Source organism: Puma concolor, chromosome B4 (genome assembly GCF_028749965.1).
Source record: "Puma concolor isolate L17-30 chromosome B4, mPumCon1.1.hap2, whole genome shotgun sequence".
NCBI classification, from domain to species: Eukaryota; Metazoa; Chordata; class Mammalia; order Carnivora; family Felidae; genus Puma; species Puma concolor.
In genome coordinates, this window is record NC_141673.1 from 36,490,603 (window position 1) to 36,508,057 (window position 17,455).

General features: G+C 37.5%; 1 protein-coding gene and 1 pseudogene across 2 annotated transcripts in view; both read right to left on the reverse strand.

The window, feature by feature from the left end:
* The window catches only part of TMTC2 (transmembrane O-mannosyltransferase targeting cadherins 2), a 404,595-nt gene that overhangs the window by 11,854 nt on the left and 375,286 nt on the right, over nucleotides 1-17,455 (reverse strand). The gene's annotated exons all lie outside the window — the stretch shown is intronic.
* On the reverse strand, nucleotides 2,887-8,487 carry LOC147579015 (transcription factor BTF3 pseudogene; annotated as a pseudogene).

Sequence of the window (17,455 nt, forward strand, 5' to 3'; positions counted from 1 at the left end):
ATCAGAATCTGAATTTTAATGAGATCCCCAGGTGTTTTGCACTCTCATTACAATTTGAGAAGCAGTGTTCTAGAGGTCATTTCCTGATCTTAGATCATATTATTTTACATCTTTTGAGACGAAGTTTCCTAGAGGAGGATGAAGTCCCATACAGAACAAAGAATGTCAGATCAAATGTCTGTCCTCTCATAAAGTGAATTCTTTTGGCCAGGCAATTATTTAGAGTAGGAAATGTGCAAATGAAACTTTATTATAAACAGAAGCATAAATGACCAAATATTATTAGACAGGAGAGGAAAAACCTTTTCATAGCCAAACAGAAGCATGTAGAGGTTTTTAAACAGAATTAAGGACTACCTAGCTATATAACTGAAATCAAAGAAGCTCAGGTGACTGGCTGTCTGATGATACACTGGTGTCCTTGCTCTCTGCCAGCTGTGACTCATGGGCTGGGAAACAGAAACCCAACCACAACTGCTGGTGTCATCCCTCACGCACATCTTCTTTGATTAAAGACAGCTGATGAAGTTTTCAGCACGTTAACAAAGGCAGTAGCTTGCAACCCAGTAAAATGGGGTTTATGGCTCTGTACAACAAATGACAGACTAGAAAGGAGAACCAGACCTTTCTTGTTTCCTCAAAGAGGACAGACACTTTACATCAAAGGGGCTAATTGGTTGCCATGCTGAGGCAACAAGTGACATCTTTTTTCAAGTCTCCAGGGAATTACGACTTTATTGTTACTTGACTGTGGCCTTTGGTTTATTTCTCCAACACTGGAGGAAGTAAGCAAACTCAAATAATAGGGTGGGGTGGGGTAGAGCGAAGGCAAGATTGCACGGGTCTGATTCTAGACTAACACCTTTGAGGCTCCCAAAGAACTCAGCTGAGCTCACAGGGTATCCTCAGCACACAGGATTAGAAGACAAAGTCATTTTCCTGGTCTTTGCCTATTATGCAGTCTTGGAAAGAGAAAGATATCTACGGAGGAAGAATAGGAAAGCCATATGAGGATTCAGGATTGGACATTCATGTTTCTATTGAGAACAGGACTAAAATCTAGAACTTTGAACAGAAAATTTGGGTAGAGCCTAGAAAAAGGAAAGGGTTTGGTTGAAATGGTCTGCTTAGGTGGGAGCTGGAAATCCACACAGTAATTGGGCTTTCTTATCCCATTATTCCCTGTGACCATTTCCTTTTTGTGAGGGTAAATCAATAGGCAAGAGAAGTTTTGAAAAAGATGAAGACAGAAATATCTGAACTTCTAATTTTACAAATTAATTTTACAAATTTTACAAATTACAAACTTCTAAATTTACAAATTTACAAATATTACAAATATTTCCAATACTTCTAATTTTACAAATATGTTTATTTCCATCCAAAGAATTGCTCAATGTATCCATATAGCTGTATATTTACTGTTGTATGAACTAAATAACTTTTGAGGAAGAATTTCTGAGGTTAGCCTTATCCAATTATTATTTACTACACTACAATTTGGGGGGGATGTTTTCAAGATAACCACATTTAACTTCTCTTCTGAATGTAATTTGCAAACTTAAATGAGTTTACCCAGTCTGAAGTTTTTAATGGATTCTCACTCTCTTTCAAGTAGTTACAGAATAACAACGAAGGCTGCACACTGCCATTCAACTGTATTCAGTTGAAATTGCTTACCCAATTGAATTTAGTGGAGCAGTAACTGCACCAGGATGCCTAAAAAATAGTGGTTTGGACTTTTAAAAAAACATATTCATGAAAAAGAGTATTTATGCATAAACTTAAAGGATCTCTATTTATTGTGCCTTGTACATGGCAGATATTCAATAAATAATTACTGAATTAAAGATTATCTGTCAGGATTATGGAAAAACGTGTACCATGAACCCAAAGTTTGATACCACATCCCCCCTCTATTCCAACGTTACCCCTCTTCCTTTGTCTTCTTGGCATGCTTCATTGTCAATGCCAAGCTAGAGATCTGAATAAATTATCCTTGATTCCTTGCCTTACTCCATACACACACACCTACTTACATCTAGTTGTTAAGTGTTGACAACTTTACCCAATAATCTCCCTTAAATTTGCCTTCTAATTATACTCTGTCCTTTTCTCTCTACTTAGTTTAAGCCCTAATCACCCTTTCTTGGATTATTTAAATAAAATTACTTTGAGAAAGAAGAATACGTGAATGGGTAGCTGAATAGATTAACAGGTGATAGATTAAAAGAATGAATGAATGAATATGTGAGGAAAGCCATATGCAGGGTTTTTACTCTAAATATTATAGGTATACAAACAAAACTTTGAGAGGATACAAGAGAACTATGTACTTGCCTAACAAGTGAAAATTTATAAAGACAACTGAAACCCCCAAATATCTCACTGTCCTATTCCTGAACTCACCCCCCATTCTCTCAAGAAAACCACTATTCTGAAGTTGGTATTCACCATTCCAATGTCTATTTTCACTTTTATTTTTTGTGTACCCATAATAAATGTATAATCTTATATGTTTATAAGTTTTGATTTTAAAACCACCCATCATGAGATGTCATCCTGCCAAGCACGCACATGAAACTTAGATTTTTTGCTCAACATTTTGTTTTGCAGACTTATCCATGTTGATGGATATAAAGTTTAGTTCTTTTATATCAATTCCATTGAATGAAAACCCATTCTCTTAAGGATGAACTCTGCTTTAGAGGACGGTTGTCATCCATATTCTTGTGAATATCTCTACACATATTTATTGGGAGAGTTTTGAGGATTGGAATTGTTGGAGCAGATGATCTGCAAGTTTGCTAGACATTGTCAAATTTTTCTTCAGTGTGGTTGTATCAAATGCATTAGCCTCAACATGTAACAGGGGACACTTTATTCCATATTCTTAACGACAACTGACATTGTCTGACTTTCAGTTTTTGCAAAATGAAAGTTGTAAGACAATAGTTTACTCTGTGTTTGATTTCTTTTTCCTGATTACTACAGAGGCCAATACCATTTTCATAAATTTATTAGCTTTCTCCTTTTTCTTTTTAGTGATACACCTGTTCCTTAACATTTAGACAGAATCAGTTTTGTAAGGGCTGTCACCCACATGGTGGTGTTTGAACGGGAATTCCACAGAGCTCCTACTACCCCAAAACAGCTCCTAAATAGGACTGTCTGGCCTAGTGTTTTCCTGGTCAGAGTCACTTTCCCAAGACAAACAACCAGATGAGCACTGTTTCCAAGATGGACAATCTGTTATGCACAAAATGGCAAGTCTTTGATATAGGTGCACCTTCAACGTGGGTGAGAGGATGGCACAAATCTGGGCAGTAGAGAAGGGCACCAGGTCCACAAAAGTGTCGCACAGCAATGACGGGAATCTTGGACAACTGGATGTGGGAGAGGCTGGCAGCTCCTATTTAGCCCCACACAGATCTGATCTTTCTTTATGGCCTGCTTCTCTTCTTTATCTGCTTTCTGGCTCCCTTCTTAGCTATTCGACTTAGAGAAAACAAGAGAAATTTAAGTGAACAATATGTGTCATATTCTCCCTCTCTGTTACCCTCCATTTCTATTGGCACCGTCTGGCATGGCATCTCATCCGTTCCTAAATACTGTCCACCTCTTGTTCTCCCACCTTTGATTCCTGCTCACCCCTATCTATCTCCCACTTGGCCATCTGTCTTTTTTAAAATATAAATGGGGTTTTGAAGGGTCAACCTACAGAACCTACAGGTGCCTACAGAAAAGAATCCAGACTCTTCAGCCTGGTGGTGCTAAGACACAGATTACGACATGGCACCCCAAATAAGCCCTCAATATACATTCTGCATGAGCCATGTGAAACTTCTATTTCTGCCATGTGCAATTTTGAGCATTTATTTTTTTTTTATCAGACTGTTTCTCTGACAAAGCCCTTCTTCCATTTTCTTTTCAACAAACTTCTGCTCATTTTAAAAAGGGAGTTTAACAATCCCTTAATCATAGCTTGCTGCTGTATGTTCCCATAGTACTGTCTACATACATTAATTGCAACACTTACCACAATGAATTATATCTACTTGTTATAAGCATCTGTCTTTGCTGGAGAGTGAGACCGACAGTGAATTTATTTTAACTGTCTTTATAGTGCTAGTGCCAGGCTCTGGCATATGAAAGAAATTCTCAATGAATCCTTGCTGAAAGAAGAAAAAAATATACGATTTAGCAGAAAGAGCTGACCTAGAAGAGGTAAATTCTAACTTGATCTCAATGTAACTTAATAAACACTGAGTAGGCACCCACTATAAGTCAAGGTTGCTGTCAGATACTCTAGATAAGTGGTGAATAAGAACAGTATTTTTTTTAGTCTGTATGGGGTTTTAGCCAACTTTAATTGCACATTTGGCACTTCTCACAAACCACTAAAAGGTGTACATTCATTATTTCATTGATGTCCCTCAGACTTATGAGGTCAGTGTAACTCTTATCCATGCACTGTTCTAAGCATTGCTCTAAACACTAATAGGAGACACTTCACCAAGGGATTCACTGCCCTCAGGGTGTTTATAGTCCAGCGTGTGAATACAAATCTTTCTGCTACAGAGAAGAATCAGACATGTCTGTAAGGGTGAGCTATGGAGGAGAGGGGAGATTACTTCCTTAAGGCTATTAGGCTATTTATTACACAAGATGAATTGTCAGGTTGCTTCAAGACTTTAATTCTTCCAAAGGGAGAATGGCATACAAACTTTTGAAATTGGTGTCACATCAAAATCAACTTGTTACTTTTTAAAAGTATTTTTTGGCAAACTGAGAGTAGAGCCAACATTGGAGAGAGCCCTAACATAGAAGAGTCTGAATTTCAATTAGTTTGGAGAATAAGATGTCACTAGTGAGATCTGTGCTGTTGAACCTTTGAGACCAACTCAAAACGGATAAAAAAAAAATGTACTAAAAAATTAAATATTGATACAATAAACTTAAAATATCTGTTACAAAGGTCTATGATAAAACAGAAATCCACATGCAATGCGATGGTCTCAGTTTAGAAATGATAGTTCTTTGTAGTCATATTTTGACTATAGTTGTATTTTGAATAAAGTATCTCTGCTAAAATGATTTACCAAGTGTACATACGGTGAGGAAAAACAACATAGGGAATCTAGCAATGGCAAGGCACAGCCTGACAGACAATAGAAATGATTTACAGTGATTCTCCATTTCAACACGCTATTTGTGTTTTTGAAATAGCTTTGAATAAAACAAAAGAGGTATAGGTGACAAGCAAGACACAACGCTGTGTTAAGGGAGTAGTTTCAATTTCTCGGTGACACATTTTATCCTGTGTGCTCAGTCCTTCTCTCCTACATCTGTCCCATCCCAGCGGGTGTTGCAAGAATGTTCATTTAACTTTTATGAGGGTGTGACTGACACAATGTGGAGTGCTATTCATTTCGATGGCAATCAAAATGCCAAAATCTGTGGTTAGGGGGATAGCAAACAGTGATCGTAACAGAGTCCTTTCAAAGGTGGTAGTTATTTCTAACAGATTTTAAAGTGCACATACTAAATTAAGAATATGAACTCAGAAATTACTGCGTACTAAAGAAGATCCTATTTCAAAGACAGGTTTTCCTGACACCCTTAATTTCATCACAACATCTCTCATAGGATCCAAATGGAAAAGCTAGATCCCTGGTCACCTCAGTTTCACTCAGAGCTGTTATAAAATGCAATCAGTGCGCTGTTTTTCTTGATCTGCGACGAGCACATAGCTCATTATTTGAAGTAAAACTACAAATAAAAGTTCTACATAAGTGAGAAAATATAGGACTTAAAGTGCATGCAAGATTAGAAGAATAAAAATAAGTAGAACTTACTGAAGGTTAAAAACATTAAAACACTAAAGTAATGAAATTTAGGAAAGAATCTGCACACAGGCAAAATCATCTCTATCTCTAAAACACCAAGAGCTGTCTTCCCTTACTAATGTAGACAGCTGACACAAAACCTACAGCATTTTCTTTTACTTTTCCTTGAACCAAATTCCTTGTCTGTTTCTAGTCCAAATGTACCCTAAGCAACATAATTCACTCTACACTTTATTCATTTCTCTTTGGTAAGAAGGGGAGGGAAGAACACGTTCATGCTTTCTCCATCATAATTGTGTTGCACAGAAGGATTTCCAGCTGTATGGGCCATCCACGTGTGTATGTGTGAAGCGTGAGTTCGAATATATCTAATAAAGTGATGCTTTATTATATATCTAATATTACATATCAGGTATTTCATATCCAATAAAGTGTATTTCAGAGTATGCTGGAAGTTGAGATTTGAGTTTATAACATTTTAGAACTTCATTGTCATGGGAGACAGAAGGAGAGAGAGATTTTTTTTTTCTTTTTAATTTTTTTTTTTCTTTTTGAGGGGCTGGCCCTTTTTGTTCTGTAAAATGATCATCTGAGTTTTTGTTTTTGATTTTTTTAATTATTAATTTAACTTAATTAATTAATTAATTAATTTTTTACTAGGTAATGATCTTCATTAACCTTGTTTCAAACTTTATTCCTGGGCTTCTTCAGCTTAATCAGCTGCAAAGAATGAATTGTGTATAAGCAAAAACTGAAAAGAGCTGCACTGTCCAAGGGGCTTAGGCTTAAAACTATTAGAGATTTAGATTTTATCAGGTCTATGAACAAATTAAAAAGCAGTCTGAATATAAAATAGCAGTTCCCAGTAACTTCTTCAAGTTTTATCCTCTTCAGAAGTTGACCCAAGTCAGTTTGCTTCATTCTTAGAAGTTTCATCAAAATTCTCCACAAGGTCTGGAACTTCATCCTCCTCCTCCTCTCTGGTAGTGAGTGGTGCTTTTCCGTCCACAGATTGGGCAGAAATTCACAAGGTTTTCCTAAACTACTCAGACAGGCTGCACCAAGTTGGTTTCAGATACTGGATAGCATTTCGGTCAGCTGGCTGCCTTGTCTCAGTGAAAGCGTTCACTGCCAGGGATACCTGGACTTGAGGTTTGTTAAAGTACATCACTGTTCCTTGGTTTATGAACATACTCACTTCTTCAATACCAGAGATACTGTTTACCTTAACTTCTCTAAAGAGAACCTAAGCCTTTTATCTTCTGCGGTAGCTGTCCTATGAACCACCTTCTTTGGGCGAGCAGTTCCTTTCCCACCAAAGCACACTTGTGCTTGCAGTTTGATGAATTTCTCCTGGTTCATGATAGTTTCTTTCATCTTGTCGGAGTGGAAATGGGACCCCATGGGGGACTAGGGCTGGCACTCAGGGGGTCCCGTGTGGACCACCTAAGATTAGGTGCACACATGTGGGGCTTATCTGAATTTTTAAAAACACAATGCTGCAAGGGGCACCTGGGTGGCTCAGTCGGTTAGGCATCAGACCCTGCGCTGGCGGTGCGGAGGCTGCTTGGGATTCTCTCTCTCTGTCCCTCCCCAGCTTGTGATGTCTCTGTCTCTCTCAAAATAAATAAATAAACTTAAAAAAAAAAAAAAAAACACAGTGTAGCAAGAGCTACAGATATACTACGTTGACAGAATCAAAGTTTCAACTGAAGTAAAGATTTGACAGGTGCCAGGAAAATTTTTTTAATCTGTGTATATATCACTTCTCCAACTGACCTCTATGTTTGCCAATAAATAGGGTGTGATCGGAGGGAGGTCAACTGAGAGATTCTAGTTTGCATACTGGTGAAATGACAGACTTGTTCTTGAATAGGACTCATTGAAAATAATCTTTCTTCAAAAAAAAAACATGGAAATGAGCATGTCACAGACCTCAAAACAGTGGATTAAATGGAATTTAGGTTAGGCATACACACTCTAAGGACGGGTAAGACATTTTTTTTTTTTTTTCCTCTCACGAAACAGATGGAGTGAAGAAGCATGATTCATTCAAGGGTGACACTATCATTTGGATCAATCACATTTCAACATGATATTAGAAGGCAGCAATTGTCCACCCGCAGAACGAACATGAAGAAACGTGTTTCATAAAGAGAATTCACCACAGGCTTCATGCACACCGCAAGTGGAAAGTTTTGCTAACACTCTGAGTTAGGATGACCCGATCAAACATAACAAGAAGGAGCAAGCAATTCCTCCAGAAACTAGAAATCTTTCCAGGAACTAAAAATAAAATGTAAACATGGTGCCTGGTGCATAACATTCTATTTGCACTTTTATAGGATGAAGGCTTTGTTGATACACGCTTGGAAAAATAATGATGCAAGGTCTTCACCCATCATTTCAGAAAACGTTCCATCAGGACCCACCAATCACGGGGAAGCCATGCTGTACTCCAAGCCAATACACTTGCCAAAGTGTCACACCTGCTGAAAATGTAAAAATAAACACGGCTTGTGTGTATCTAAACTTACAGCAAATCAAGGGAGGTTTAATGGCAGAACCACTGCTGCTCACACAGTATAAGCTCATGTATTACCCTCAGGATCTCTACGTTCAGTTGCACACTTTGCCTTTATTTTTGAGATGTTCATACCTGAGATTGCCACATCCAGATAGCATCCATCATCTAATATAAAGCCTGAACAGTTAGCATATTTCCATACTTTTAAGAAAGTTTTAAAGACTGGCTTGATGACATTTTTCTGCACAATAGCTTCCAAAATTGTATAGGATAGAGATTTTGTATTGCCTTACCTACTCTACCAATGTTATTACCTCTTCTCTGAGTAACTTCATTTTTGAAAATGCTACACCCTTACTTTCTTACCTCCCTTCTTTGGTCTATCCAGTTAATATAAAACAAGCAAGCAAGCAGATAACAAGCAATCAATAAGGCAATAACACAGACCCAGAGTCCAAATACTTGGCCTGAGGCAGATACATTGGATACTTATTCACTCATATGCCACAAATAACAACCCAAATGCGACTCAAAAAGGAAGGGGGGGGGCGCCTGGGTGGCACAGTCGGTTAAGCGTCCGACTTCAGCCAGGTCACGATCTCGCGGTCCGTGAGTTCGAGCCCTGCGTCGGGCTCTGGGCTGATGGCTCAGAGCCTGGAGCCTGTTTCCGATTCTGTGTCTCCCTCTCTCTCTGCCCCTCCCCCGTTCATGCTCTGTCTCTCTCTGTCCCAAAAAATAAATAAACATTGAAAAAGGAAGAGGGGATAAAACAGATTATTTTAAACCCAGTGATTAATACTCAGACACCAACTCTGATTTCTTTTAGACTCATCTTCAATAATGAGTTAGGGAAGCATAATGATTATGTAATATATATCGAATATGTTTATAAAGTCACACAGTAGTACATTTTTACCTCCCCAAAAAACAATTATTGGCAATGCAACAACCTTGAATAGTGATCTGATACTTAGCTACAGAAAAACTTGACTACATATCACCTCTACCTGTGATTCACATTGAACAAGTAAAACAAAAAGGTCTTTAAGTAGAAGGCACATCTTTTTAATTCTTTTGTGTAAGAAACCAGAAGCGAGATCTTTTTCTGCTATTACACATTAATTATTCTTAAAACAAATTATCTTATTAATACTTGACTAATTAAATTGTAGGCCATTTATCTCATAAATGTTTAATGTCCGTTACATATAATAATTAAATCCCATTTTAGTATCTTGAAATGGCTTAGAGAAATACAGCTATGCTCTAATGCCTATAATTTAACACTATTATTTACTTCAGTCAACGACAGAATTTCAAGAACTTTGTTCACTTCTTTGGTTCATCCAAAACAAAGTAGGAATGAAATGGTAACTATGAAGTCAATATTCTTAGAATATTAAGTCCACGATGCTATGAGGCATGATCACTTATAGTGGCCATGGAAAAAGCAGCCTCCAGCTGAGAAGCAGGAGGCCATGTGGTTAATCTTGTAGGTCTATTTATCTACAAAACCTGGAGAACAACGAGAGACCAGGAAGCAAGGCCATCCCAAGAAAAGGGGAACTGATATAGACAGGTATCTCTTAACTAAAGAAATGAGGTTTAGGGAAGATGAAAAAAAATATTTATAACAATGAAATAATAATGAAGAATTTAATAAGAAAGTCAACGATGGAGCCTTTTGCAGTCTGTGAATGGTTAAAATGATATCTCTCGGGGCGCCTGGGTGGCGCAGTCGGTTAAGCGTCCGACTTCAGCCAGGTCACGATCTCGCGGTCCGGGAGTTCGAGCCCCGCGTCAGGCTCTGGGCTGATGGCTCGGAGCCTGGAGCCTGTTTCCGATTCTGTGTCTCCCTCTCTCTCTGCCCCTCCCCCGTTCATGCTGTGTCTCTCTCTGTCCCAAAAATAAATAAACGTTGAAAAAAAAAAAATTAAAATGATATCTCTCTATAATCTTCAAAACTATAATTTCTAAAATAAAATTAAGTTCTTCAATTATCTCATCCATTATAGCCAATTTTATTTCTTTTGAAAATATAACTTTTTCATTCATTTTATGCATTCATTCAACGTATAATTTTTGAGCACCTATACTGGGAATTCAGCAGTACACAGAACAAGTTAAAAATCCTGGGCTTCATGGTGTTTATATCTTATTTGTAAGACATAGATAATAAACATGAAAATATGAACAAAACATGTAATATATTATACTGTGATGCATGAAAAGATAAAAACTACAGCAAAGAAACCATTTAAGGAATGTATGTGAGGAGGGTGGCCAATAAACTACAGCCTGGGAATCATATCCAGCCCAGAGTTAGACCATTTAAAAATGTAGATTTTTAGATGGTTGAAGATACTCAAAAGGAAAGAAATACATCATAGCACATGAAAATTACATACAATTCAAATGCCAATGTCCATAAATAAAGTTTTATTGGAAAATAGTCACACCTAATCAGGTATATTTTGTCTATGGCCACCTTCATGCTGCAACAGCATAACTCAATAGTTGTGACAGAGACTTTAGGGGTGCAAAACCTAAAATATTTACTGCCTGGTCCGCTACAACAAAAGTATGCTGAACCCTCACATACGACATTAAATAAGAGGATCTGTAAAGGTCTTAAAATAGCATCTGAGTGAAGAACTGGAGGTGAGGGAGCAAACTGCACGAGGAATGACATGATCTGACATGTTTTGAATGTTGTTTTGAAAGCAGACCAATGAAGGAGGAGTCAACTGCTGTATTACAGATTAGCAGTGATGTTGATGTCTTTGACAAGGATAGTGGCAATGGAGGTGGCTTATGCAACTAGGAAAATGAAGTGATTTGCTGCAATGGGAAAGAAGGTGGAGGAAAAGGTGTGGGAAGAAGATCAGGAGTTCAATTCTGAACTAGTAGCTTGAAGGGTCTGTGTAAGTGTAAATACTAAGTAAACACCAGGTAGATTAGTCTAGAGTTCAAAGAAGATTTCTCAGCTGGAGATTTAAATTTGGGAGTCATCAGTATATCAATGCCATTTAAAGTCATGAGAGAGAATGTGATCTCAGAGAGTGAAGATACAGAGAAAAGCGGGTCAAGAAAAAGGAAAAATTTCAAGGTCAAGAGATTGGATGGATGGGAAGGAACAGGCCAGGGGGATGAAGGTTAAGAGGAACCAGAGGTAAGAATCCTGGAAACCGAGGGAAGAAAGTGTTTCCAGGAGGAATGAGTAATCATCTGTGTCAAATGCTACTGATAGGACAAGTAAAATTAGAACTGAGAACAAATGGATTTAATGTTGTTGAGTGTTGTTCTTGTAACTTTGACAAGAGCAGTCTTGGTGACATCATTGGAGAAAAAGCCTGTTTGGAGTAGTTCCAAATGAAAATAGAAAGTTATGCCATAAAGAGAAGGAAAAAAATGGAATGGTAGCTAGAGGCATAAACAGGCTTGAAAGGTTTTTTGTTTTCCAATTTGGGGAGAAATAACATGTTTAAATGCTGATGGAATATTTTGGGAGAAAGGAAAAATCTGTTAATATAAGAAAGACAGTGAAAAAGAGGGAGGAGGGAAGCGACTGTTGGACTAATGTCCTTAAATAGTTAAGAACACAAGCATCTAGGGAAGAAATGAAGAAACTTTTTTTAGCAAGAAGTATAGACAATTTATAATAATAGGGAAAAGGGTGTCCTTTAAAGGCACAGATGCTAATAGATGGTTAGACGTGGTGATGGAAGCTTATGAAAGTTCTGATTACTTCTATATTCTCAATGAAAAAGGATACACGGTTGTCTAGTTGAGTGTGATGATGGGGAAAGAGATGCTGGAAATTTTTGATAAGTGAGTTAAGTATGGTTATCTAGAAAAATATCAGAGAGAATGGACTAGAAAATGATAGTATGACTGCCACCTGGCACTGAGGGCTAACTTGAGGCTAGTGATCCTGAACTTTAAAACAAGTTGTGTTTTGCTCTAGCTATGTTTAGCTTCAAGATACAGACATGGAACAGGCAGAGATGGATGTAGCCAGGTGTTGATAAGACAAAACTAAGCAAAGGAGTCAAGATTATGTGCAATGGAGTGATTATCAGTGACTGGTCTTGGAACTTATTTAAATAAGGAGGGATATGAGGTATAATGTGGGCAAGGACACTGAAACACTGGTGATTTCCATGGACTGTAGGTCCCGGGTGTAGCTGACGAATTTGGTGGTGTTGGTGCCAGAGATGGAGATGGTAGTCAGGTAGTGAGACGGTTGAATGAAATCATGAAATCTAAACTTCGGGATTCAATGTGGTGATTCAAGTAGTGATTATCTCATGTGGGGAGAGACAAGGGGATGGAATAGGGAAGAAGCACAGAGGTAGATGGAAGTTACTGGCAATGGTTAGTTTTAGAGTTCTATATTGGGTTTACAAGCACACATTCCATTGTTCATTATTATGCATTTTCACTTACATAATATGTTAATATTATGTGTTTAGATATTATACTTGACATTTAAAAAATATATTATAACATCAAGACTCCGCTGGGCTTCCCCATTGGCATGAGTCAAAAAAAGTCCCACACACCCTACGAAAAAGTTCCCTTCTGCCATTTATCTTTGGCTGAAATCAAGCAGGGACAGGTGAATAAGATGCCACATCATCCTATGCTCCGACATTAAACACACAAAAATCATCACTGTCATTAGCTTACACCATGTTTATTTAGATTTATATTCATGTTTGCTGTTTTATTTGCTTATCACTCTTTCTTGCATCTTAACTTCTCCTTTTGGAATTTCCATTCTTCCTAAAGTAGATGCTTCAGAGGTTTCTTTAGTAAAAGATTACTGATGGTAATATTTTTCAATTTTTGATTACATAATGTGTCTTTATTTCACCACCATTGTTGAAAAATATTCCTAGCTGCTGAGAGTATTACAGAAATTTTCTTTTTACATCTTAAAGAGATTATTTCATTATCTTGTGTCTTTCAGGGTTATGTTAATTTTATGTGCTCTTGGTCAAATTAGCATTCCTTCAAAGGTACATTTTCTTTTTGGCTCAGGTTATCATCTTGCCTCTGGTTTCCTATAATATACCATGATGAGTCTATGTATAGACTTCGATTTATTTATTCAATTTGGGGTATATTGTGCTGTGTCAACAAGGAAATTTGGTATATTCACTATTCTGTTCTCAATGTCTGGGGCTCTGAATAGATATTAGATATTCTCACTGTATACTCTCCAGTTTCTTAACTTCCTTTTCAAATTCCTTATTTTCCTTTTCTATGTGGCATCCTAGGTAATTTGCTCCCATGTTCCTTCAATTTCACTAATATTCTCAGTTGTGACTAATCTGATATTTAATCTAACCCTTGAGCTTTGAATTCAAGCATTCAAGACCACTCTAGTGTCTATTTCTTATATATTTCATACAAAACTAATCTATATTCTGTTCCTGATATTTCAATACCTGTAGCTTTTAGAGGTCTCAGTATTTGCTTTCTGCTGACTCTCACTCATGGTGGTTAGTTCCCTGGGGTCCTAGTGATTTTTGAGTTTTCTTCAATTCATTAATTGTTTGATCTTAGTCTGGGGAATCCAGAAGGCCTGAATTGGGGATGCTCTCCTCCAGAGAGGATTTGCATCTACAAATAGCCAGAGAATTTTACCAACCTAAAACCACCACATTCACCCTTGAGGGTTCTGACTTATTTACAAGCTCTATTTCACCACATCAGTGCAGGCACAAGATTCATTAGCTAGAAGGCAGGGTCGTTATTGAACTCCATGCTCAGGATAACCCTGTGTCTACAGGTGACTCACTACTCAGACTCCCAAAGTCCAGTTCAAAGTTTCTCTTTCTCTTTCTCTTTCTCTTTCTCTTTCTCTTTCCCTTTCCCTTTCCCTTTCCCTTTCCCTTTCCCTTTCCCTTTCCCTTTCCCTTTCCCTTTCCCTTTCCCTTTCCCTTTCCCTTTCCCCTTCCCCTTCCCCTTCCCCTTCCCCTTCCCCTTCCCCTTCCCCTTCCCCTTCCCCTTCCCCTTCCCCTTCCCCTTCCCCTTCCCTTCCCTTCTTACAAGTGACTCACTACTCAGTATCCCAAAGTCCAGTTCAAAGTTTCCCTTTCTCTCTTTTCTTTTCTTTTTTCTTTTCTTTTCTTTTCTTTTCTTTTCTTTTCTTTTCTTTTCTTTTTTCTTTTTTCTTTCTTTTCCTCACCACTATTCCCTCCTTGGAAGAGTGGTTCTTATCTTGCTCTTGAAAGCCCAATACCACTTCATGTGGAAAAATACTATTCCATGCTCTGCCTGAGGAGAGAATTTCTGTGGTCTTCTGTGCTGATAAGAAGTAGAAGTCTTTATAATTATAAAAGTCATTGAAATTTTGACAGTTTTAAGAGTTGGCTTCAAAATTCGAGAGCATATTAATGAAGAGCTGGTCAATAACAATTATGTAGCCTCCATCTGGTATATAACTCCATTCTAAATAATAGGGGAAGGAAAGTGGATCTTGCTCTTAGGATGTTTTCAAATTCAAGGGAAGGGAGGAAGTGGCAAATTCAGATAAACAACACAAGTAAAAGCATACAGAGAGCTACACTTTGACATCCTCCTGGAATGTTACCACTTTGGGCAGGACTCTACTTTGTTTAGCTTACAATTGAGAACCACTACACAATGTACAGTTTATTAAAAGTATGTAGTGCTTTAAAAGAAAAAAAAGTATGTAGTGCTTTTCCTATAAAGAACACATTATCATGGGAATAAAAGGCACAACATAGGGAATATAGCCAATGGTATTGTAATAGCATTTTATGGTGACAGATGGTCGCTACACTTGTGGTAAGCATAGCATAGTATACAGAGAAGTTTAATTTCTATGTTTTACACCTGAACTAATGTGTCAATGATACTGAAATAAAAACATTTTTTTAAAAAGAACACTTATCACATGCATGACCACTTTGTGTTTTGACACAATCCCTTTCTTATATTTCAAGGAAATTTCAGTTTGATATTATGTTGTCAGCAGAGCAATTCTACGTCTTGCCAAGATAAAATCTAATTTCACTTCGACAATGAGAACGAATTTGCTTTCCTTCATCTATTCTCTCTATCATTAAGCAACAAATCAGAGGGGCGAAAATTGCTTCTGCACAGAACACATATATTTGTTCCTTTCTTTACTTACAGAAAGAGTAAAAAAATGGCCTACTTCCATGCTGCCAGGACTGAGGTTCACAGGATGGATAAGGGACTCTTGCCCTACTTTTCTTGTTGTCTACCTCAATCAAACTTTTTCTCATGTGGGCACAAATGCACCTACAGGCATCACACTCTAAGGACCTGCAAGTGGCAAAGGTCTACCCAGCTGCAAGGAGCAAATGTCAGTATACATGCTAGTCACTTAGGAATCGCTGTCAACTGCAGGAATTTGGAATTATCCTTACAATATTAACTGGTTACCTGCTTTCTATATGTAATTTCCCAAGGGAAATCAGCATTAGCTGATGGTTAACTTGAACATGGCAAATCATTTTCATTCTCAATGCAATTATTTGTTAAATATGTATTATGTACAAAGCCTCTACATCTTCTTTAGTCTTAGTGTCTTAATGGGTCAGAGAGTCTATCATCATCATCATCATCATCATCATCATCATCGTCATCATCATCATCTCTCATTATTTATACCACAGGTACTTTACATTTGTTTGCTACTTTTAAATTGTTCAAAGTACATTGTTTATACAGTGTCATTTGATCCTTGCCATTGACCAGAGAAATGTGGATCTTGAAGGATAAAGTAAGTTGTTCAAGGTAACACAGCAAGTATTCAGTACTGCTGGGCCCAAACCCCAATTCTCTCCACTTCATTTTCCCTTCCCTTTCCACTCTACTATTCCAATTTATTATGATGGTGATTGTTTTCATTTTGGTAAACACGGGTAGTAGTTCATAATATGTGTCATAAGCATTTGGGTTCACCTGGTTGACAATATCTTATAACTATAGTTTAAAGGCATAAGGGTAACTGAAAGATGAAAAGAATGACAGATAGAGGTATTGACAGATACAGAAAATCTATTTGCACCAACATGAATTTTGTATGCTTTTTCTGAAACACACTAAAAAGTATATGGGTCATAAAATTATTCTCTTTTTCTTTAAAAAAAATGTTTTTAAGGTTTTTGTTTTGTTTTGATTTTTTTGTTTGGGTTTTTTGAGGGAGAGAGAGAAAGGGAGGGGCAGAGAGAGAGGGAAACAGAATATCTGAAGCAGGTTCCAGGCTCCGAGCTGTCAGCACAGAGCCCAACGTGGGGCTCAAACTCATGAACCATGAGATCATGACCTGAGCCAAAGTCTGATGTGTAACCAACTGAGGCACCCAGGTGCCCCGGGTCATAAAATTATTGTTGAGTTAGCTTTTGTTTTTTGCTTCATGTGCTCTGAGAATAAAAGTAAGTATCTACTTGAAGAAACATAAAATTTATATCTTTACAATTGGCCCATTGCTCACAAACAGTAGGGTTAAAACTATACTGCTTAGGCATTAAAAAACAAAACAAAAAAACAAAAACACTGCTGTCCAAGATTACTTAATCACACCAAATATTCTATTGAAGTTTTATCTTTGAATGTAAAATAATGTCACTAGCAATCATGCTAAATGCCTGTTATTTTAATGGGCTTGATTTATAAATCTGCTTTTCATTTCTCAAGTCCTATTGATTTGATAGTCCTATTGACTATCAAGTCAGTGAATAGTGATTAAAATGTGATGAATATTATTTTTATTTATTTATTTTTAAAAATGTTTATTTATTTTGAGAGAAAGAGAGAGAGAGAGTGAGAGCGAGAGAGAGCAGGGGAGGGGCAGAGAGGGAGGGAGAGAGAATCCTAAGCAGGCTCCATGCTCAGTGTTGAGCCCAATATAGGGCTTGATCCCATAATCACAAGATCATGAGCTGAGCCGATATCAAGAGTCAGATGCTCAAGTGACTGAGCCACCCAGGTGCCCTGATCAATATTATTTTTAGATAGCCACTAAAGTATGAGGGAAACTAAGATTATTAAGTCTGAACAACAATGCTGCTAA